Source organism: Periophthalmus magnuspinnatus, chromosome 4 (genome assembly GCF_009829125.3).
Source record: "Periophthalmus magnuspinnatus isolate fPerMag1 chromosome 4, fPerMag1.2.pri, whole genome shotgun sequence".
Taxonomy (NCBI): Eukaryota; Metazoa; Chordata; class Actinopteri; order Gobiiformes; family Gobiidae; genus Periophthalmus; species Periophthalmus magnuspinnatus.
Genome location: NC_047129.1, coordinates 10,190,360 through 10,215,634, shown reverse-complemented (window position 1 = coordinate 10,215,634; position 25,275 = coordinate 10,190,360). Strand labels below are relative to the sequence as shown.

Here is a 25,275-nt window from a genome sequence, read left to right as displayed (position 1 = left end):
CAAATTTCCCAGTGTTCTGAGATACACATAAGATTTATGTAGTTAGAAACATGCACAGTTTGTACAGCGAGACAATACCCTTTCATTTCAGTGAGTGCAACGAGATTACACTTCCACCAATTGCACTTTTTACCAAATTCCATGTGTCTGAAGTCCCCATTATTTCAAAAGATTTACAGGTTGGCAAAGAGTGCCGATTATCTCTTTGTTCTCATGTGTGGATGAGCTCAGTGTACTGGCTGAGTGGAGTCGTAATGTAATACCTGTAATCGCTTATTGTTGATAAATGGATAAATCCGAGTTACACCGGCAAGAGTGTTATTAACCTTTGCCGTCCTTAAAATTACAACACAAAGAGAAGAAACAGCCCAAACAATTGTAGAAAGAAGAAGGAGAAAGACTGTGACGGTGTTCGCGTCTGCAGGTTAATTATAGGTTCTGTTTCAAACAGAGACAAAGTGCAAAGATATATCCTTTTCATACTCTAAGCTCACTTTGGCTTTTGTGGAACCAGCTCTGTTCTTGTTCTTTTTATGTTTAAATATTCTGGGAAAAGTCTGAATGTGTGCACAGGCTTAATTTTAGGAAACACGGAAGATACAGACCGACATTAAGATTATTGTTTGGTGAAGTCAACTTTTTTTCTTGGAAGGTTTTAACATTTGGAAATTACTCTTGTCATTGATGGATAGGGTTATATTTAGTCAGATTTCAGGGAATTTTGGTCTTTGTACAAACTGCATATCTAGTTGACTATAATCTCAGTCATCTTTAAAACTTCATAACATACATTTTTGCACACATACGGAAAATGTGTTGATTTACGTGAACCATCATAGTTCCATACAGAACTGCACAGTATGATACAAATCGGAAAGCAGTAATTACTGACAGTCCTCTGCAAATAACAGAACACCTTTTTTTATTTAATTTTTGTATCTGTAGATTAGACCTCTACAAACATGAAATACATGAGATTCTTGCATACGTTTTTCATAAATCAGTCTTCTAATGTTCATGAGTTGTTCACAATGTTCACTCTGAATCCTACATTTTTAAAACATAAATCACAAATCTCACAAAACACTTTCAAAATCAGCCATCCTAGTTCAGTATGTGCATTCTTCTGGCTCGACTCTGATATTCTGAGAAAGGTAAACTAAAAGTTGTCCTTGATTTTTGATATAAAATCCAACGCCGCATTCTTTTTCCCTGACTCAAAAATGTTTCTTTAGTTCTGCCTCTTTTAAAGTTTTGACCTTCACAGTTGCGCTCAAACTTTTTGCGTATGATCCCAGGCGTGAGTATACGAGACAAGGAAGAACCTCCATCCCAGCAGCAGAGATCGGCCTGCCCTTTGACTTCCAGGCAGTTTACAAGCGTCATTAGCGGGCCAAGGATCAGGGGCCAAGGCCATAAATCACTCCTTGAACCGTCCATGTAGGAGGAACACAACTCCCCAGCCGTAAAAAATGAAAAGAAAAACACACTTGGAGACTTGACAAGAAGCTAAAAGCAACTGCATCCATCACTGACAAAGAGTAAGTCACTATGATAATCTCCAGCGTGGTAGTAAATAATATACGAACTTGGCTAATGGCAATAAGACGAAAGGTTCTGGGAGCTGAACAGAACCAGATCCTGAAGTGATTATTGGGCTAAAATCCCCCCCCGAGGACATGCATTACCCAGCGTAAATAGTCAGGAGTAACTCAATAGGGCAGTGTGTTCTCCCCTCTACTCATACTGGACCTTGTATTCATAAACCATATAGAGGAAAGAGAGATTTATTATAACGGCAACAAGTGAGAGCCAGAAGGGAGCACAGGTCAGGGACAGGCAGGGGAACGATGATGCAAAGCGTGTATACAGCGATAAATTGTTAGGTTTGTTGTGCCAAAGTGTCAAGGATACAGACCTTCTGTTTCTTACTGCAGGATGTGTACTTAGTCATCAGGGTAAGTATTCGTGCCATTTATTTATTTTTTTTTTGTTTTCAGGGCGCTTTGTTGTACAGTATGTTGGCTACCTGCTTGTCTCCATGGAGATGTTATTACAGTAGGTCATTAAACGTATTCATATAGTTCAGATCTATGGAGAGGTCACCCGGCTCACGGTAAGAACGCATTAAGGCAATAACAACACCTATAATTGAATAAATGCAAGGAAGATAATTATAATGTCATACCGGGCATAGAAATTAGACCTTCGTGGACACAAACCGGTGGTGAAATGTTCCATAGTGCACCTTTAATAATGAGTAACGCTACTATTTAGGTCAAACTGTCACCCCACAGTAAATTAGGCTTGCTGAGTATGTCTGTCTATAGCAAGCTAATCAGTAACCTTAAAGAAAACCTATTATGCTTGCGTCTGCTCTACAGTGATAATCTGTGACACCCGTGGATCAGTATGTTATAAATTGCACATTTTAAATCGAAATATTAATATAAAACAACAACAAGTCCACCGAGTTCTGCATTAGAAAATGGCAGTGCCCAATGGGAGCTGATGTCGCCATAAACAGAGAGAGGTGTAACTGTCGGCGCTTCCTATAGATGGCTGCAAATCACGCTAGCAAGCCATTGATTTTTTAATTTGTGCCAAAATGACTTTGTGACTGCCGAATCCTATGCGTATCACAGATTAAGAAAATAAAACTGCAGAACAAAGTAAGTAGATTGCTCCAAAATACACGAATCACTCAAAATGCAACTTTGAGTGAGTAAATGGTGAAGGTCAACAACTATAAAATGGTTAAAAGCTCTGAAAAGTTGATTTTGTAGGATAGGTCTGCTTTAAATATTGTTATACAATTTCGTTCTCTGCATTTGACCCAAACAATGCACTGAACAGATATTTCACGTGATAAAATTACATTGGAATACCCTAACAAACATCTGATAAAATTACATTGGAATACCCTAATAAACATCTGATAAAATTACATTGGAATACCCTAACTATCATCTGATAAAAGTACAATGGAATACCCTAATAAACATCTGATTCTTTTCCATAATAGTAAACATAGCAAGCCAGAGACAGACTTTACCCATGATATATCTATCTCGCACACATTCACAAGGCTTTACTTTTGTCTCAGTTTGCGCATCGCATAAAGCCATTCCTTCAACCATTTACAAGGTCAACCTCTCAGTCCATTATACCGCTAATGCACAAAGCTATATGTCTGATATGTTTGGTCCGGGCCATAAGAAAACTGCCTATGCGCTCCCATTTGCAGCAGAGAGAGCTGAGGGAAGAAAGAGCAAATGGGCTGGAGGTCTGTGAGTTACACATCGACAAAGACTCCTCTGAATCTTAATAGTGTTTACCTGCGGGCTTTTACCTACCGTTCACACAATGCCACAGAGCCATTTGAAGCAGCCGTAATGTTTCAACTGTGGATTTCCAATACAGCTGGCGGAAAAATAATTCACTGTTACGTAACCAGCAATATATGCAAGTCAGAAATGTCCCCCAGCTCTGGCCCTATTTTTACTTCAAATGCTAAATTTCTCACAAAAAATTGACCTGTCGAATATTGCGGCAAATGCCCTCATCAGTAAAAGAATCGAAAAGCAATTTCTTCTCACCAAAACCACAAATCTAACCGAATTGTGTCCCAGTGGAAGGAAGATGAGAGAAAAACCCGAGCTGCCTGAAAATATCCACTAAAGAGCTGTGTAATGTTATGCTACCACTGGTTTGTCAGCCTATTGCAATCACTTCATTCTTTCTTATCTTTATTTATTCAAGGGAACCCAACGAGAGCACTTAGACTCTCTTTTTCATGGGTGTCTTTAAGCTGGTATGCCTTTACCTGCGAACATACAGGCAAAGACATTCTGACACTATCTTTAACACCTGAATAGTTTGAGAAGTCTTGATCCATATCCAAACTAGTACATGACCAAACTTAAAGTCTCCATAAAGTCTCTTCATGATTTTCAAATTTAATTACAAAAGCAATTGTTAAGATATAATTAGATGTTGTACTTGTATTTTTTAATGACATTGTATTTTTGTAGTTTAGGCATCCTGTTGATAAAAGTTTTCAATAGACCCTAAGAAATGGCTACTCCTCAAGAGAAGGCACAGTGTGTATCATGATTTATTGAGACAAAACTGGATACGCAGACTCAGACTATCATATATCGAACAAACATACTGGACATTACTGAACTAGAAGAATGTGACTGCAGCCATTGATGAGGCTTTGCTACAGCGAACATGGCAGGAAATCGAGTATGGTCTTGATGTGCTTTGTGCAATTAGTGGTGCTCAAACCACTGAGTACAATAGACTGATTAATATATCTTATCAATTGCTTTTGTAATATATTTTTGAAATTGTTAAGAGGCTTTTCGGATACCCTGTAAATTGAAATCGGTATTGAGTATCTTAACGCTATAGGCCTGTCCCAGTAATTACTATATTGACTTATCATCCAATATACATTAAAAGGAACAATCATTTATGTAGGTCAATATGTATCATGTGGACTTTTTATTTGTAATAGTAGGAAAAATGTTGGTTATTTTTCTGTACTACAACTTAATGAATGAATTGTGATCTTCTATGACTCAAGACACAAACCAATTACTTAAATGTTCTGTTATGTATTTATTGTAGCTCATATATTTGAACAATACTGCACATTTAGAATACTTTTTGGGGGATAATTCTTATGTTTTGGTTTCAGTATTATTGTTTATCGTCTATATTTACTTCAACAATATATCGCTCTTTGAAATGTGTTATCGTGACAGTCCTACAACACTAGTCTCCATATTAGATTCCATATTAATTTCCACCTGTATTTCATTTCACTATATCTCCACGTGCCGTCTGTATCCCTCTAACTCTCTCTCCTCCTTCTATTACCAGCGGCTTTGAATGTCAGCACACACGGGACGCGCACTGCAGACTGCGGCGTCAGTCATGGCTCTTCTCCTCCTCTTGACAGCTGAGCATACCGGACAGCCTTGCACAAAGCCCCACACGCTCCTCCTGTGTGTAGTGCGATCCTAAGTCCAAACAAACCGGAGTAAACAGAAACGCACATTGACAACACACTATCGGTGCATTGCAGGCATAACTCCCAGGCTTGGCTGGCTGGGTGCAAGTTTGATCCCTCTCACCGTGTCTGAGAAGCATGTTAATCAACTGAGGAGACTGCCAACTCATTCGTATACAGTTATCTCCTTCTTGTTTTGTCAGTGCGTCTGTATTTCTGTGTGTAGTCCTGTTTTTCCCTGCCTGATTGTACATTTGTCCACTGTATTTGACCCACAGGGGCGACACGTTATGATCAATGAGCGTCCTGGGAACCCATCTCCAAATCTTGTGCATGATGGATGAAAATGAAGTACCCAGAGGAAATCCACCCAGACACAGGGAGAACAAGCAAATGCCACACAGAAAGGGTGACAGAGTTTCATACTGAATTAGCAGGGTTTATGCTAACTGCTCCAAATACTTACTCCAACAGTAGCCAATTTATCACTATATTCATCCATGTTGTGAACCTAAAATATGGCAAACATCACAATGCCAGAAGTTTTATCACTTCAAGTAAAACCTGAAATATTTTATTAGTGGCAAATAAATCTAAAAAAACTCAATTTCAAATGTAACTCCCTCGTCGCAAACATTCTCCTTCATTTTTATGCATCTGTCCCTTTAGTGATATTTGGGCCTGTCAAAGATGGAATGGTTTATTTAAAAGGCTGGGGTGACGATATCTCTTTTTACACACCTTGAGGCTTGGCATTTTACCGTCCTCTCCTCTCGACACTCCTCCTGGGCTTCACTCTGTGTCTGTGTTTAAGTAGATGTCGTATAAGAGAAGCGCAGAGCCAGGCTGTGAGACACGGTGTGGGTTTAACAAATGAGGCAACAGAGAGATATCAGACGACAAAATGGAAGACAGTACAGTGTTTAGAAGATTGGACTTGTAATTAACAATGGACTGGAGTCATATTAAAAGTGTAATTTAGACAATGCATCATAAAAATTGGTTAATTCCATGCTCTGGTCCCAGTAGGGAAGTGAATGTGTTAATAAACCGACTATAATCAAGCGTTTGGACTTGATTACTAGGTTTCAGATGACACAACAAATAGACCAGCAGTGTTTAGTACAGATGGGGGCAGCTATATCAAGTTCTAGGGTAGAGAACAACTGATGTTTGCAGATATTTGGACTTTTTAGTGTGTCAGCTATCGGTCTTAAATCTCCAGCATAGACCGATATTTAGTTTGGGTCGATCTGCTGCCTAAAAATTACACACAAAGCTTTATATTAACACTTTAATACAAATTGACAGCTGCACACGACGTGACTACAGCTCTTTCATACACTGCCAGGCCAAAAAAAAAGGCACCACCTGGATTTAACTAAGCAAACAGGTACGAGCCTATAGGTGTGAGTCAGGTCTAGGTTCAGCAACAGTCTGTGCTCAAAGAATGAGGTCAGCTGACACCTGAATATACTGAATCACCAGGTTATTCCATCAATGGATTTTTTCTTCCCTGATGGCACGGGCATATTCCAACATGACAATGCCAGGATTCATCGGGCTCAAATTGTGAAAGAGTGGTTCAGGAGCATGAGACATCATTTTCACACATGGATTGTCCATCAGAGTCCAGACCTTAACCCCACTGAGAATCTTTGGGATGTGCTGGAGAAGGCTTTGTGCAGCGGTCAGACTCTACCATCATCAATGCAAGATCTTGGTGAAAAATGAATGCAACACTGGATGGAAATAAATCTTGTGACATTGCAGAAGCGAAATCGAAACATTGCTACAGCGATGTGTGTGCCGTAATCAGAGCTAAAGGCGGTTCAACGAAATATTAGAGTGAGTTTTTTTGGCCAGGCAGTGTAGGTTTGTGGTAAAAAGGGCTTGGGGGTGAGTTGGTAGTAACTTTAAATAACATCATTTGTGGAAAATAATCAAACCCAGCCCCACATATTGGTCCAAATATATCACCCATCAGCTGCTCTGGATTCTAAACAATCGATGGTCTAATCACTAATAGAAATGACTAGGTTAATGTGTGAATTTGCCTTTCGGGTATTTCTCATGAGAATACAATGTTATCAACAGGGAAATCTGGCCTCATCTGGGAGTATGACTTCATCACTTCTAGGTGCTGAAAACCACCAGTTCATCTTCCCCAAAGCATGTCTTGTTCTGTAGTTACATGTTTTTGTGTCAAATGTTGTTGTTAATAAACGAGTTTATTTTATCCAAGAAATGTTATAATTAGCTGCTATGTTTGACATGATGAGAACAAAAGAAAATCATGTTAGGGTAATTATTCAGACATTAATAAACTGTTAAGGAACATCACAAAACATCATGTTCAGACCAGTTTGTTTAAACCCAAATCCAAACCAAAGGAGGACAAAATTATGGGATGCCTAAAATCCCAACAAAACAGCATAATAGAGCTTTCAATAACCGCCCTAGCTCTTAGTTTTAATAAAGAATGGCACAAGCTGTGAGGCACAAATTAAGAGCACTGCGACTGCCGTGATGTGAAAGGCCCAGACACGCGGTCAAAGAAGACATGCTCTGGTTGATGGCCCCCTTTCTTTCTTGTCTTTCTTATTTCTTGCCCAGGGCTCCCTCCATCAGTCATGTTACACTTAAAAATAAATGCATTCACATGACACACTTCATGGTTAACATCTCAGCGGGGGAGTCCCTGCTCGTTCACCCAATAACTTCAACTCTCATTTGCATAAAACAAGCGCACTCCCACCATCCACCACTCATTCACCGCTGTCTGAGAGTGGCTCAACAATCGCCATAAAGTACCTGGCATCTTGTGATAAAATCAATACAACCCATTTCCTTTTGGAAGTCAGTGGCCTCTGCTCTGTCGTCACAATCATTCTATAAACAAAGATGAAGCGATATGTCTGAGAGTCTATGTCGTTGGACAGTAAAAGCAAAGTGTTCTCAGAGTGGAATACATGTTAAAGGTCCTATATTACGCAAAAATTGACTCTTGTGAGATTTTAGCCATGTTACTTCATCAAAAACATACCTGGAGTTGTGTTTTGTTTCATTCACACATGTTTGAGTAATTCTTGGTTCCACCTTGTGACGTAATGAAGCAGTAGTTTTCAAGTGAACAGCTCCTTTTACCTTTTGTTTAGTCAAGATTTGCAATTCCACAGCTGAAATTATCCAAATGATTCTAGTGAAGGTGTATGGATATTAAAAACACAGTGGAGCACTTCCTGTATTACCACATGACATCACAAGGTGGAACAGAGTGTTTTCTGTTTGAGAGAAAAACTCAGCCTAAATATGCAGGATCTGTGTGTTAAACATGTGTGAATGAAACAAAACACAACTGTTTATAGTGAAGAAACAACATTATAACACAGATCAGAAAACAGTGTAATGCGGGCCCTTTAAAAGAAAGTGGGCTCAAATTTGCTTCATTCTCTTGATTGTTTGATTGTCTGGAATGTTCCCTTATATGGCATTAAACTGGTATTTATTCAGTTGCAGGTGTTTAATTTTTTAATCTGTGTGTGTGTGGCTTGTTTCTACTCAAGTCTGATTTATACTTTGACCTAGAAGTGTCAGCTGCTTGTCTCCATGGAGATAAGTTAAATAATATACTATGGAACATTCCAGGCAAAACAATTGACTCTACATGGAAACAAGCAGATGATGTACCAGAAAAGTAACACATTGCATCTTTAAACACAGACGATTATAGGACTTGAATTTTAGTGAGATTTGTATTCTGACGTGTTTACAGAGACAAATTTAGATTAGGTGTCACCTTCACTTCACTTTCACATTTGGGCATTTAAAACCTCAACAAAAAGGCAAATTGCATTTCCTTAATAAAAAATAGAGATCCTGCAGACCTCCTTTGTACATGTGGTCTGACGGATGGGTGGATAAGGACAGTTTTTGTTCTCTAAAGAATAGGTAAAGTGCCTTGTCTATTGATTGGCTTTTCTCTGGGCTTTTGAGCAACAGGGTATTGGTATAAAGGCGAAACAGACAGCAGACAGACCCTCCTGCTGAGGCTGTTGACAGAGTATGCCATTTAAAAAATACTGAGAAGAGGACAACAAGGCTTCAAAGCAAAAAAAAAAAAAAATCTGGGTTAGATTTTTCCTTCCATATTCAAAAACTACAGCAAAAAGTCGGTGAAGGTTCAGGGGAGGTTTTGCCATTAACATGAAAGGAATATTCCTATGTTTTGTCACCCCCAAACTGATGTTCTTTGAATTCTGAGATGTAAAGCATCTAAAGCATGTTTGCCAAATACAAAAACTGCTTCCACTACTTCTGTACACAAGTTCTACTGCTATATGTAAGTTGGTAGCCTGTAATGTAAATGTGCTGCGTATGGGAGGACACAGTAAGTAAATATACTGTAGTCTAGTATAGAGTCTCCCACGATGTCAATAGTGACATTCTTTGTTCTTTTGTTCCAGTCCTCACAGCACATCTCTTTGTATAGCCATTGTAATTGTGTTAGCAACTTGAATTGAATAAAAAATATGATTCATAAATTATTTTGTAAGGAATAAAACCAGGCTTTGTATAGAGTGAGTTCATTCAAGCAGCCTTCATTCCCACTCATATAATTCAAACATAATCAGCACTGGGAATACACAGAACAGAAGAAACGCACTGAATTGTTGACCAGAAATTGGTGGGTAAAAGTAAAGAAATAACTGAGATATAAGATATAACTAAGATATGTTTGAAGGTAAATAAATATGTAAACATATGTATTTATTTCTCATTGAAAGCACTCAGACTCTCCTTTTCATGGGCGCTCTGTTCAAATGTACAAAAATACAAACTAAAGACAAAGCACGTACATAAGTCCATTTAAAATACTAAAAAGGTGCAGATGTGAGTATAAATGTGTGTCACCATATTATTAAATTGCATTCGTGGCACCAAACTATCCAGTTTTGCTTGTCCTTGAAAAATATTACATTTTTAGGAAGCAAAATAGCCAAAAGCTTTTTTCCTAATTCATTTCTGGTGTGGTCAGTTTTTAGACTTATACAATACTTATGTGAACTTGTATTAAAAGTTCCCGCATAAATGTTTAACAAGCAAGTGAGATATTTAGGCAGTCTATCAAGTAGCCCCTCATAAATACATTTTACACAGTGTTGTTCTCTTTTAACAGACAGCGATGGCCAACCTACTTTTTCATACAGTGAAGGGTTTTAAATTCATCACCTGTAATGAAACAAAGGGCTGAGTGAAAGAATGGATCTAAAGGTTTCAAAGCAGAGGCTGACGTCTGCATGTACATTATAGCCCCATAATCCAGTACAGGTTACACAAAGGCTGCTTCAGCAATTTATTTTCTGTAATTCAATGAGATATTTGTTTCTGTAATAAAATGATACATTTTAAATTAACTCATTGTAATGTTTAGAGATTTTGTTTCTTTGCCTGAAATGTTCCATAGTATGACATTAAACCTGTCTATTTCCACAGAGACACGCAGGTAACACCACCAGGCAAAATAAAGGGTCAGATCTGTGGAGAGGCGACTGTACTTATAGTATGGTTTTCAAGTCATTTCAGAGTAACAGCTGTAATTAAATAAATGTGAAATAGATATGGTTTAATGTCATACTGTGGAATATTACAGGCAAAGTAATAACATATCCAAAGAAAAGCATGGTGTACCTTCTATTGGAAAAGTTTCAATTTTGCAGCTTTAATATAATGATGTGAAAGTGCGATGCTCCTCTGTCATTATACCTTATACATAACACTGTAAATTATCCACACTTGTTCTCCCACTGCTTTATGTGTCACTGACTAATTTCAAATTTACATATTTGTTTAGCCTTTTCAAAATGCTCTTGATCTCTTTAGCTGTTATTGTATTGTAAATATTTGTCTGAAGTTGGACCACAGTAAGCAGACAGCAGTTAGAAGCATTACTGTGTGCAATGATTGATCGTACAACAACAACCTCTGTTTATTGACACATACTTCACATGTCCCGGGGCTAGTCCAGGCTCCATATCTGTGCCTGCCCCTCTCCCATGCTCTCTCTGTGTGACCACATGAGAACAGGCACTATTCAATATCCCACTAACAAAGGAGCACAGCCATGGAGAATAAAAGACAGTCATTATTTCATTTGGTGCCTAGTTAAGTTAAACAGTGTGATAAAGGCCCACACTGACACTGCTGTTTTAATTTGAGACCCATTTCCAAGCATTAATTACCATTAATATGTGCCACGGATTAGCCAAGACAATGCACCACCTGATAGGCAACAAAGGCCAAAGAAAAGTCATTTGAATGAATGAAAAGAAAAGGCGTTTCTTAGAATTTGGCAGAGGGAAAATTAATTGAAAATTTAATTTATTGACATTTGGTTAGCAAACTGGAAAAGCACATAGAATGAGTTAATTAAATGATACTGTATAATGTTAAGATATTATTTTATCAATATGAATAATAAACAGGTTAATCTTGTTTTTCAAAAATGGACAAAAGTTTTTTTTTCTCCTGTATCTGTACTAAACAAAAATGAGTACTTCTTACACCACTGACTGGAGGGCAATGACACGTCTTACACCAGTGCACGCTGTAGCCTTATAGCCAATGTATGTTCATCTTAAGAACAGATTTCCAAAGGAATTATATAATTAATATGGTAATACGAAACAAAAGGAAGCTCGACAGGAAGTGCATAATTTTATTTGGAGGCTGAAGAGGAGATGACACAGTGAGATAAAACAGAGCAGAGAGGGTCTGGATTCAAACAGCTGGAGACCAGTGGAGAGATAGTGGTAATGCCCTGCACTCAAGCTTAACTGCTGGACTCATGACAAGATAAGGACAAGCATCACCATCTGAGCCCCCATTTTACCCACGCCTAAAGACCCTACAACACTGTTTCCCCGTACACAGCCCTTTGTCTTATCACACGTATTGTTTAAAAGCACTCACGCTGAGCCACATGATTACACGTTGGAGCTGAAAAGACAGGGGCCCACTCCGGAGTTCTCTATTAAAGTAATAGGTCTAATGTATAGTGGAGCGAACACGGAGGGTGCTGCAGTCTTTGAAATGGTCTCCTAATCATAGTGAGTCATGTTGAAGGAATGTTCTGAGAAAAATAAAAAGAAGATTGAAAAGGAGAGGAGAAGCCACAGAGGACTTAATTAACCTCAACATCCAGCTCTACATCACGTTTGTTCACACATCTTTCTATCTCCTCCACTGTCAAAGCCTTTGCCGGTCCCTCAATGCCAGCCGGCGCTATGGCAACCCAACAGATGCTAGCATAGATCTTTTCAACGTATGCATCCACCAACGTGTGATGACATGCAAGACTTAATTCTGTAGTTAATAGAAATTCTGAATGCCTTTGCGTGTTGTCGTCAGCAAAAATCCTTTGTTTGAATGGATAATTGCATACAGGACTTTTGTCAACTAATTTGGTCACCATGTTGTTTGAGCTTCTCCCACACACGTGCTATATTTGACAATCAAATCATACCCATGTTTGCAAAATCATTCAATCAATGTTATATTTGCACCTTCATTTATTATTAATAGGGCTGTCAAAAATCAATGCGCATGTTTACTAGTAACGATACTGAAAAACAATCTTATGAAATGTCCTCTTTTATGGATAATTTAGAAAAACATTGATCCATTTTGTTGAGGTATATATTTAAAATTAAAATCGAGTTTAGTATCATGCAAAAAATTTAAAAAATCCATTGCTCATATGCAGAAAACATAACAAAATCAATGTCCAGGTCCAGAGATGCTTTTTCCGTAGGTTTATTTCCACGTATGCAGTCAAACAAACAAGGTTACACGACCAAGGCCTACACGCTTCCTCTCCTGCCCACTGGTGAAACCACAGGCCCACCCAGGTGAACCCTGGTCTACGTGAACCACCCAACTATATCCCCTAGGCGCCCCGCAGTCTAAACCAGAAAGGTAAACAACAGCAAATTAGACTAAACAAATGAGGAAAACATAGGCTGTATATGTACTGAATATGCAAATAATCTGACAAACTAATTTCCTATAAACAAAAATTATAAACTAAAACAATAAGCAAATAGCACATACAATATCTCTACAGGCGTTCATCTGTGCAGGTCATGACACTACAGATGTTTGTATATTGTCTGTGTGATGGCATGGTAATTTTGGTAAATGCTGTTATTTAAAGCTGTGATAATATACCAAGTGAAAAGTGATTATTAAATTGTCTGACGCCCAATTATATCAACAGTCAATTTACTTGACTGTTTTTAAATGAACAATTCAGCCACAGTTGCTCCCAATAACAATAATAGCATGCTTCCCACACAAAAGTTTAGACCTCTCATTATTCATGAAACAGGCAGAAAAGAGATTCCCTTTCCCTCGGAGCCACATAGAGACACAGTACTCCAGTTTGGACTCTTTTGTGGTTTGAAAAAAGGGAATCCGAGCCCTGCAAAGATCAGTGAACTGGGTGACTAAAAAGGCTGAAACCCCCAGGCTAAAAATACCATAGCCAATCATAAGTAAATCAGAAAGCAAGGATGTGAATGTAGATGTTCTTTGCAGGCAGCCGACCAACTCATTTGAGCAGGACCTAAGCTTCAAGACAGAATCCTTTATCCCCAAGACATGACTAGCTTGTGCTTTGAAGGGAGTTTGAGTAATGAGGCTAACGCTATGTAACCTGGCAACATGCTACAGCGGCCGATGCCAAAAGATGTTGAAGCTACGCCTCGGGCTGACAGCAAGGGAAGACTATCCACTCAATAAACTCAAATATATTTTCACAGCATACCCCAGTGTTTACTCTACACTGCCAGTACTTATGTGGCTGACCAGATGTTGTGATGCATTCTTTATTAGCTTTATTAGCTATTAGGTTGGCTGAGTTGTAGGACATGAGCTTAATGGACAAGGCCAGATGTAGTTTGTAGTGATCAAAGTGGACTAAACTTTTGGTCCTTGGAAAAAAGAAATTACATGAAATATTAGCAAGTACATGATAAATGCGCTAAGTTTGGTATGTTATGACAGAGCTGAACTGGACATAAAACACATCTGTCATAGCTCATAATGCTCATATTTTGGCTGTGAACTTAAAGTAGAGAGTATTTTACTGAAGTAGTTTTTTCAAATGATGAAGAAGCACATTTTTGGTCAACTGATCAAAAGTAAATGTGTAAGCTTTCAATTCCTGGTGTAACCTTGTACAACAGAAAACATCTTTTCAGTGGCTGCAATAACACTTCTGAAATTGTGTGCTTGCTTGGATGTGTCGGGAGATGAACCTGTAATGTAACAGAACATATCAGAAACACATTATTCAGTCACTAAAATTGGTATTGACATGTTCAGGAAAAATATCTCTGAAGGTGCTACTGAAAAAGAAGTCAGTGAAATCGTCATGTTTTGTATTGAAGAATGTGTCCAGTTTCACAAGAGATGATGGGAAGTACTTGGTATCGAATGACTCTGGATAAATGTGAGCAACTTTATGTCCACTATTATAACTGAATAATCATTGTTTAGAACCAACATCACCCATCTGAATCCAATTGTTGCTTTTGGCACCAAATTACATATACAACAAATCACACTTTTACATATGTATGATTTTTAAAAGAGCTGGAAAAGCTTTTGGATAAACTAACCCTATGTACCGGCTTAACCTCCCTCTTCTTCACTAGCTGCACCAGTTGATGACCGCTTTGCAAGTCCATTTCCAAACGCTGGTGGAGTTAGCGAACTGGAAAAATAGGTGAAGTCAATTCTCTCCCATGCTCCACCTGGATGAAAGCTGTGCGCGTGTTAGTGAGTCACTTTATTGGACAGCTGCCTGGCAACAACCTCCTGAGCGCGCAAGTGTAATCAGACATGGCGTTGATTAACAGTAACATCACGGGACGTCCCGAGCACTTGGCCTGGACTTCAAGGAGCCGTAGAGGGGGCAGGACATGTGGAAGCCGTGCCCGTTGAGCTGAAAGACAGTAGGGGTGTGCGCAAGCCATTCCGTATAACAGGATTTCACCTCCACAGAGACCCCCGCTGTGCTGTCAAATGTAACTCTTTTCACTCGTACAGTCACTGCTGTTTGAATAAATGGACATTCTTGAAAAAGGGGTACATCCAATCTCCGCAGGGGGACCGAAAGGACTGGGAGTGTTTAACAGCTGACCGCAAAGAGTGGAATAGAGAGGTGGGAGGTGGGCAAACTCAAAGGGAGATTACAAAGGCACGGGAAAGTGATTGAGGTGCGTTAGAAAGTAGAAGATAAGGGGGGGAATATAAAGTTGGACATGAGAACAGAGGGTTTAGAGCTCAGATGCACTGGGTGAGGACTGGCTTTGTTCCAAGTGCAGTGCGTGTGTGTGGGCAGACTAACGATTGAGGCTGGAACGAACGGTTGATTGGTGAGTTGCTTCCACGGAGTCACTGATGCCATGGCATATTCACCAGTCTATAATTCAAATGATAAGTTAGATGGAATTTTGACCCTATTTAATAATCAAGTCACCCAAGAAATACAAACAAAAAATCTACAGTGAAAAGTGATTCATAGGAGGAGGAGAAGTCTGAGCAGTTGTAATAACATTCTAATCAACTGATATTTTTTAGTCTATAATAATAATCAGTACCAAAATATAGTTATGTTTTAGTGTTTTATGCATTGCATGTTGCAGTCTGTTACAGTCTAAATGTCGGGAAAAAGTTTCTAAAGGCTTTTGAAAGAGCCGAGTGACGACTAAAGTAGAGTTTAGATTCCCCGAGATGAGATAGGGTTGGGATTAGCATACACTGGAACAATCAAGAAAGTTTGAATTTTAAAAAGTCCAAACTTTTACATTGAAAAGTTGAGTTAAATCCCCATCTTCTCACTAAAAAGTTTGCAAAAGTTGTTCCAAACATATTTGACATTATTTTTTGTGAAGGAATATGTTATATAAGTATCATTAACGGAATGAGAGTATCTTTAAGTTGGTCTGTCTCCCTGTGCCTGTCCCTGTCTGTCTGGCACATTCACTTCATGTGTTCTGCCACGCTCTAACAGGTCTCCATTGATCATCATATTTCCTCTTTATCTTTAATCAAAAGGCCAGGGAAACTCTGTTGTTTAATTGATGAGTCTTTGCCCACTCACTAGCTCCCACAGAACCTGCTCTCATTCATAATGGATCAACCTCTGCTAATTATTCCAGCGCCACTCCGCACACACCACTGCTTATATACTGTATTTAGACAAAGCACAAACGTGACAACAGGGAGAGTGAATAATAACCTGGCCGGCCAAGAGAAGGGTCACTGTAGCTTCTATACAGCCTAAGAACACCAAGAGATATGCTAGACATAGTGAAAGTGTCAGAAAAGGCCAATGAAATATTAGACAGAATAATGCATCAGAGCCGTACATATTTATTTATTTTTGCATGCCTCTTCAGAGGAAACTTCAGCCCGTAAGATGTTGAGAAAAGTGCTTCATCCCCCTCTGAAACAGACTAGCTGAACTCTTGACAGGAGAGAGAGGAATGATGGTAGTTTGTGCTCAGATGGATGGGGAGCATGTCTCTAATATGGGCCCATCTGGAGCAGGACTGACCTCCCTGCCCATACCTACCACAGGCTACCTACTGATAAATGGGATAGCAGGTTCTGGGATGTGGATCAGAAGTGGTTCCAAAAGAGAGATGCAATATTTTTATGGACAAAGTTGAAGTGATCATTGGAAGACATGAGAAGTTCCTAACCAACCAATACAGTGAATGGTAAGAAAGTGATGGTTGGTATGGTAATAGTGTGGTAATGGGACCTATGGTGATCGTGTCTGTGGTGATGGGACCAATGGTGATGGTGCCTATGGTGATGGTGCCTATGGTGATGGTGTCTATGGTGATGGTTGGTGTGGTAATGGTGTGTACAGCTGCTGTTTCTCAACAATCTGCCAAGACAACTGCCACTACAGAGGCAACAGACAAACAGAACTTCATAGTGCTTATATAGCACAAAGACCACCTGTTGTAAGTTATGTGTTTCTGGTGGATAAAAACACAGGGATCTTACTACATAAAAAATACATATATATAAAAAAAATAGTCGTTCTAAAACCTTAACCCAACAACATTAGGCTCTGCCTCCTCTGGATGGATCATGTGAAAAGTTTCAAAACACACTCTGCCAGGACAACAGTCCCCTTAAAACGTGAGGATAAACTTCTCCAAAAGCATGCACTAACACACTCGCTCCATTAATTGGCCTCGTATGTCTCTTAAAGTAGCAGATGTATCTATTTATCTCATTTAGGCTGATTCTAATGGCTGCCCACAAACAAATGATCAGATTTATTTGTTTTCCTACAGCATATAAAACAACTCCTGGATTAGTTTAACAAACTCAAGTGCATTATTAAATTAGATATGGAGATGTTTAGGGATGTGAGCACACAGCTTTCAGAGCAAAGTCATTTATTCTTGTCCTAATGCTGCACAGTCCTTCATCATCTCCTCTCCACTTCATATTCACCGTAGCCTCTGGGTCTTTTTCACTCAAAATATGTTCAGAGAGCAGCGAGACAATGATGCAATGGAAATAAGCACTCCAATGCTCATACATATTCATAGACATAGATCCCTGCACTGACAGGCTGTGTGTTTAAGTAATGGAAGGAGCTTCATTAAGAGCACCAGCAGCAGATTAGCATGTTATGTTCTGCTCCTTTTCCTTCCTTCCTCGTCCACTTCTCCTCTGTGGCTCTGATTAAATGAGAAGCTCTCAGGTTTGGCTGGGCTCCAGCTCTGTTGGCCCGGGGCAGTTAGACCTCCTCCACATACCTCAGTCTTATACCTCTCTCCATTATTGTCTCCTCCTCTCCCCCTCCACTGGGACTTGTGATATTGGACTGAGTTTTTACCCAGAATGCAGAGTGTCTTCCCTCACAGCCTGTGGTGACAGTGACCTTGGCTGTATGAGCTGAAATAGAATAAGATAAAAGTGTGCTGACCCTGTCTCCCATTACAGTCTAATGGTTTACATGGCACATTCCCTGTGAGATCTGAGGCTCACGACATGGGTCAGGGTCAGGGGTCGGCGGACGGCTGAAGGGTCATCGTAAGGTCACTGGTAAAGCCCACACTGCGTTTGAAGCTTCACTTAGCAACAATAAACATAGCACAACTGTGCAGCACTTTCATCAAATCTATTCCAGCACATTCCTCTCTCTCAGGCTCCAAGACAAGTCTCCGGAGCGCTGCCATATACATCAAACATAGGGAATTATTCTTCAGCTGCATCTGCAGCCAACAGCCACTGATAAAGCTGTATCTGTGATGACAGCAGGACACAAAAACAACTCACTGTGTTTTCATACACTGCAGTACCCAAACATGGACCAATAAACAGACAGAGTATGAGCTTATTTCCTAAACACTGCTGTTGAAACAGAACCTTCTGCAGAGGGTCAAACCCAACTTCACAATCTTCTCTGATCTTTGTGGTGTTAGTAATTGGAGCTGCCCATATTATTTCATTATGACAGAGTCTAATACGTCAGCATTATCAGGGCTATCTGATATCCTGCTCTGTATTAACATAGCCAGCCAGGCAAGTGCACCGTCACCCATTTAAGTTGATCCTCAAAGCAGAGTTAGTGGAGCTTAGCAGAATTTTTTGATCCGTATTGCACTTTATAATTCTTCTAATATGGAGTGAAATGCAAATCAGAGGCTAAGATATAACAGCCAAACTGAATTTGGTGGAAGAACATTATCAATGCAAATGAATGTGAGCAGAAGGGGCACTACAGTGAGCTAACAGGTGCAAAGCCACAAAATGACATCTTTTCAGAAGCAAAACCTAAAAGTTAAAGCAAGAGCATTTTGTTCAGTTCAGTGACACAGCAGTTCTGTGCCATAGAACAGCTCAAGGTTGAACAGTTCCCAAACTGTAACTAGTTCTTGTTTTTCAAGGTCTGCTTGGAGACACAGACAATTCTAAGCATGATGTAGACGTGGTGTAGAACAGACAGATGAGACACCGTAAAAATAAAAACTTAAAGAAAGAGCTCATTCTCGTTAAACTCTTGTTTGAGTTCTTGTTGTGTTAAAGGTCAGTTGTGCACCACAGAAGTGATGGAGACTGCACAGTTACTGCAGAGGTTACACTGGGCCACAGTGTGCTGCATTGACCTGCAGGTCAGGAGCACCTCTGATCGACATGTACACTGAGATAGCTGCTCTGAGGATGTCATCTTCAAACAGAACAACACTGTGCCACTGCTTAGCCTCAGTCACTCCTGTTGCGTTCTTGGAGTCTTGTACACACCTCTATACACTTCCAGCCTGGTGCACAGCTCCAATCCTCTGGTGCTGGTCACAAATGGAGGCTAAATATAGTGAGTGAGGTAGAGCTGGAGGTATTATTATCACTATGAGCTCTTGTGTTCTTCCATAATGACCAGCGGCCACACCTGTCTCTTCAGGCCGGCCCCCTCAGGTCACTCTAAATATAACCCCCTGCCCCTCTCCTGTGGCCCCACTACACACATACACCTCCAAACTGTATCCACTGCACCCTCATCTGGTGCACACAAGGCCCAGTGCCAGGCCTGGCTCTGAGGCACTCTCCAGAACCGCCCCTTTTATAGAAACTTGATGACATTACAGTTGAGCAGGGATCCACTGGCTCCAGAGAGGTGGCTGTCCGGCATTATCCCTGTGATTATCGCTGCAGAGTGGCATGTATCTGCTGCTGCCACACTATATTTGGACACTAACTACAGGAGAGGGGGTTAGAGGATGGCACTGAGCTTTCACACAGTCACGGGGGTTGAAGGAATTACTTTTTAATAACTTAGTTAATGATAATGTCTTAGTGCAGATGTGAGGATGTATCAGTTTTGCTAAATGAACACAGTTTATAAGAACACAGTTTTAATCTATTTTTTCATAGTAATTTATTTGATTAAATTAAAGTAGAATTCCTAAATTATTTCAAGATAAAATAACCAATCAATTAAAGAAAAACAACAAAATTATTTCTGAAAACAATTCAATCCATCAACTCTATGACAGAAGCAGTATTGAAGACTTGTTGAAGATATTAATACTCAACAAAATAAGACCTGACATTTTCGCCTTGACAAAATGTCCAACACTGTAGGCTATAAAACAAGTGCAGAGGCAGCACTAGAGGAGAAGGCCTTCAGAGCCATAAGAAATGTGATGGAGTGATAAAGAGAATGCCACAGAATGTCCCAAAGTCATCCCCAAACCTAATATCAGCACACAAATGCCCGGCCGGGCTCCTGCCGACAATGGACACAGTCTCACCTGCTTAACCCACATTACTGCTGCTTATCTGGCTCTGTAGCACTAACACTATCTTCTCTTTTGCTTTTAGCTCCAGGTGTCACCGACTGCAAATTTGCTACTGGATGGGTATTTTGCAGTGGTAAAAACTTTTGTGTGAAAAAGTGTGAAATAGTGCCTTAGTAATGACAGTTAGCGTTAGGGTTTATATTGTGTCATTTTGAAATGTTTGCAATGAAATATCAAATATGTATCTCACTATATTAACCCTTATATAAATGGTGTCATCTCTTTGTAAATATTTGTAGTTTTTCTTAGCAATTCCCAGCTATAGTCACGATTTGCACAATGAATTTAAGACTTTTGTAATTCAAAGTAGCTCTAACAGAACATTAGCTTGTGTTTTTTTTAATTAAGCAGAGTCACATGGTAAACTTTTAAATGATCAATATTCTTTAGACATCATGTAGGGGCGATGCAGGCTGCAACGTTTGGACCAAAGGAATGGCCAAATCAGAGCGGTGATAAAACTGACTACACCACAGCGCGCTCTCTGGCCTTGGCTCCCTGTCTCCGTTACCCTGGAAACTGTTGTCCATGTAGGAAGGAGCAATTCTGTTACAGCGGCCAGGAAATAGAACTATAAAGCATGACTTAACAGTTATAGAGCAATGCACCAGAAAGAAGGAAACGGATAAAAGAGGAAACTATAGCAAAGATGAGCAAAGATTTAACACTGATAAAATATTTGAAACAAGGAAACAGAAGCCCTGGAGATGGAGGGCACACAGACTGGACTTAACACGAGGTCAGTCGATTTGTTGTGGTCAAGTAAAAAGTGAAAGTCGATGTCCTTACCTCAGCTTGAGGCTTTAGAAATGGGGCATGCCGGCTCTGCAGTCTGAAGACAATCTGGATCTGAAAAAGTGACACAAAACAAAGATGACTTCAGGACAGACAAACAGCAAAACACAGATTCTAAATGAAACAAGTCAGATGTTTCCACAGATTGTCAATAGTAATAAACAGGAACATGACTCTGGTAAAATGCAGCCGATGTTTTTCAGATTGTACGTCTTATAGAGCAGTGGTTGCCAATCTGTTTTCTTGTAAGGATCAGTAAAAAAAACATTAGATTTTTTCAGGGACTGGAGAAAGAGGGCAGGGCCAGTAATAACAGCGCAAAATACATGCAACCTCAAACTTTTGTTACGAAAAAGATGTTATTACTAAGGTAAAACAGTAAAACACAAGGAACATAGCGATAAAGCAAAATACTGAAACTACTCATTAAGAAGAAGAAATATATGATTTTCTCTGAGGCCTGATATTAGTGGTTGGGGACCCCTGTATAAAGCGCAGTATAAAAGAGTAGGATAATATTGCAGTGCCCAGCTAATAAGTCAAAAAAGTAAGAAAAACAATTGTGTTTTTGAGACAGATTCTCAAACGATTTACATTTTAAAAAGGACACCTCATGCTGTCCATTTGTATCTAGTTATATGAGGACTCATTTAAATTCAGCCCACGGTCTTCTAACTGCTCTGACATGGCGGACAGCTAATGGACACTTGGCACAGATTTGATCAAAACCATGTGAAAGTGTCGGAGTGAGAAAGTGCCCAGGAGGCTGTTTAACCATATACTCCTGATCTGAGTAAGTCCCTTCATCTATTCAACATCCATCACAGACCACTGCAGCCCCCTCACATTAACCACGGCCCCTCACAGTCACACGGCCCCTTTCACTCACTACATTTGTCTCCCGTCTCATGCCCAAAGCTAAATCCACCCCTTTATCCTCGCTCGTCTTCTTTTCTTTACCCTTTTTGTTTTTTCATCATCTCAATACAATCCCTATCCAGGCTAATGGAGCTACACTGTAAAGTCTAAAAACACTGACCTTAAATCCATTTTGAATAGGCTGGTTCAAAGGGACTAAGGCACCATTATGTAGCCCATTATATTCAACAAAATGAAATTAATATAATAACGAATAAAGTCATAACCATTGACAAGTGAATAGAAGGATCATAGAATTGAATTGCAATGACTTGAGAAGGTTTTGCAAGGTCTAAAGTGTGAACTATAACTCACTCTGTAGGCTGTTTCTGGTTTAGGAACAGAAGTTAACCAGCAAAAACCCACGTAGATGTAGTATGTCTTTACTCGTCTTATCACCAGTGTTTCCCATTATAAAGCAGATTGATGGCCTCCCGTAGTCTTCATTTCAAAATTCCCTGTGTCTTCCTGTCATAAATGGCGGTACTGATTTATAAATACCAAACATATAGCCAGGTGATAATGTTATTGTTGATTGGCATGTGTCTGGAGTCAAGATTTACAGTATGGTGTGAAGGGGCAGACGGTCATTGAAGGTCAAAGTGGAGCCTTTAGGGAGAAACAGGAGTAGCACGACAGGCTGAGATCAAATAGTGATCAATGGAGAATACACACTTACTCAGACTGGTGCCCTGTCACATGCACACACGCTCACACCACCGTACGGGGTATCAAGTTCCCGCCTCTCCAGCCAATAGTGCGGGAACAGCCCCTCTGATTGTGAGGCTCTCGGTGCGTCTCACCCCCCTAAGCCTGGGAATCATTGAAGCTGAGATCAAGTTACAGTTAGCTAAGACCTGACTTACTTTGTTGTGGTGATCTCAACACTAGCCCAAAGCTATACTATCTAAGACAGGTCAAATGACTCTACCAAATCCATTTCGGTGGACTTTTTTTGAAATTGCACAATAGAAGACGAAGAAATGAGTCAAGCCTATGAGCTATAAACACACCCACTTGTCTGAAGCTCCGGGAACGTAGCGGTTAACGGAGTAAAAAAGACGAGAGATAAGATTGAAGCCACTTTTGTGTGAGGGACATACAAGACAATGCACCACATGTGTCAGAAAACACCTAAAAGCACTGATGATTAAGTGGGAAATACAATCTCATCGGGGTAAGATTACGGACATTATTTGATACATGACTCAAGTTATAAAAGAAAAAAAGGTGTGTATTCTGCTGCAGGTGTGGAACAAACCACCACTGAACAACAAAAGATGTGTCATATGTGCTTAACTTCAGGACTTCAAGCTGGTCATTTAAAGGTGCACTGTGTAACATTTCAGTCTGCCACCTGCACATCTAAATAGAGATGTTATTGCTTTGCCTGGAATGCTACTAGAGTATATTGCATTTATTAAGTTACAGTGTTTTTATGAAGAACAAAAACTTGAAAAAAATTGGCCTTTTACTTTTTGGGGGTTAATATTTATTATGGTACTTTTTCTTGGTACTATTGGGAAATTTGGGTTATTTTTCAGTTCTACAATGCAATTTGAGCCGTGGAAATACTGTCATTTATTTATTGCTGCACATATTTTCTTACAATATTGTACATTTAGAATACTTTTTGGGGATAATTGTGCTTTATGTTTTGGTTTCAATATTATCGTTTATCGTCTATATTTACTTCAGCAATAAATCGCACTTCAATATGTGTTATCTAGAAAAACATGCATACTTATTGTGAGTGGGGTCTCACCTCTCCACAGATCTGACCTGTAACTTGGCCTGATGCTGTCACCATCTTGTCGCCATCAGGATAAGTTTACCGAAACACTATGGAACATTCCAGGTAAAGCAGTAACAATTCCACAGATACAAACAGGAAGATATTGTGCCAATTGTGTACATTTTTTCAAAGATTTACTAAACCTGAGGTAGTTGATTCATAACTATGAGTTCAGTAACAAAATCAGACAGATTGTAAATAGGAAAAAAAATAAATAAAATCAATTGCCAGAATCAACTGGTCCAAACTAAAAGGTCGGTCATGCAGATTGAGATGATCACCAACTGCTGTTTATTTCACACAAATAAACAAGTGATCTAGCATTGACGAGTGCGTGTTTAAATATCCGCAATGTTGGTATATACAGTAGTTTCCAACCACACAAAATGTGCTCACTGCTGTTTCCATGCAATCAGCTTTCTTGTCGCTGGACTCATTCGCAGTGGAAATAATCTGTTTGACATGTTGGATAATGATGATGTTCATTTCAGACAAACCAAATATGTTTAGTCTCCCTATCACTAATAAAATGACACAATTTGAAAGGCATCATTGTCGTAAAGTGGTCCAAAACGAGTGGTACGAGCCAAGCCCATCTCTCAAATACAATAACAGCTCTTTGTAAAATGCTCCAGTGCTGCCAATAACTCCAGCAGAGGAATCAGCTCGCATGGTCCGTTTGTGGTCAAGAGTGGAAAAGACAGTAGGCAAAGTTTGACAGAGACTGGAAATTTGGACAAAACTAAACTGAGAGAAGAAGGGTTTGAGAGAGGGGAAAGATCAAAGGTGAATTTTGCGCAATTTCTCATCATTTGAAGTTGTTAAACCGGATTGGTTTGTCAGATTTGTTTAGGTAAAATGTGTTAACTGTCTTTTAATAGATTGTGTCACCATTAGGTATTTGTGGAAAGAGTAATGAAAGATTATTCTTAAGTAAAAGTACTGCTGCCAAATGTGTACTTACATAGGCATTTAGTAATTTAGGATTTAAAGCAGATCTATTCTGTAAAATCGACTTTTCAGAGGTTTTAACCATGTTATAGCTGTTTCTCCTTCTCATTTACTCTTTCTGTGTTGTTTTTGGATTATTTTCAAGATGCCATATTACTGATCAGTCTCCATTTTCACCTCCACCAGCATACACCCACTGCTCTGTACTTACTTCGTTCTCCAATTTTATTTTATTTTCGATGAAACAGCAGCGCCCCATAGTCATTTTCATACAAATTTTTAAAGATCTGATACTCGCTGTCCATAGGAGGGGGCCGACAGCTCCACGGCTCTTTGTTTGAGATGAAGTTTACAGCGACGCCAGCTCCCATTGGACTTGTTTCTTTTATTACATT

The 25,275-nt window shown here is 39.5% G+C and overlaps 1 protein-coding gene across 1 annotated transcript in view; it reads right to left on the bottom strand.

The window, feature by feature from the left end:
* sema6bb (sema domain, transmembrane domain (TM), and cytoplasmic domain, (semaphorin) 6Bb) overlaps positions 1-25,275 on the bottom strand; it is a 163,280-nt gene that overhangs the window by 98,549 nt on the left and 39,456 nt on the right. Inside the window, exon 2 of the mRNA XM_033965464.2 lies at positions 21,211-21,270. The gene's annotated coding sequence lies outside the window, so the exon portion shown is untranslated. The remainder of the gene's footprint in view (positions 1-21,210; positions 21,271-25,275) is intronic.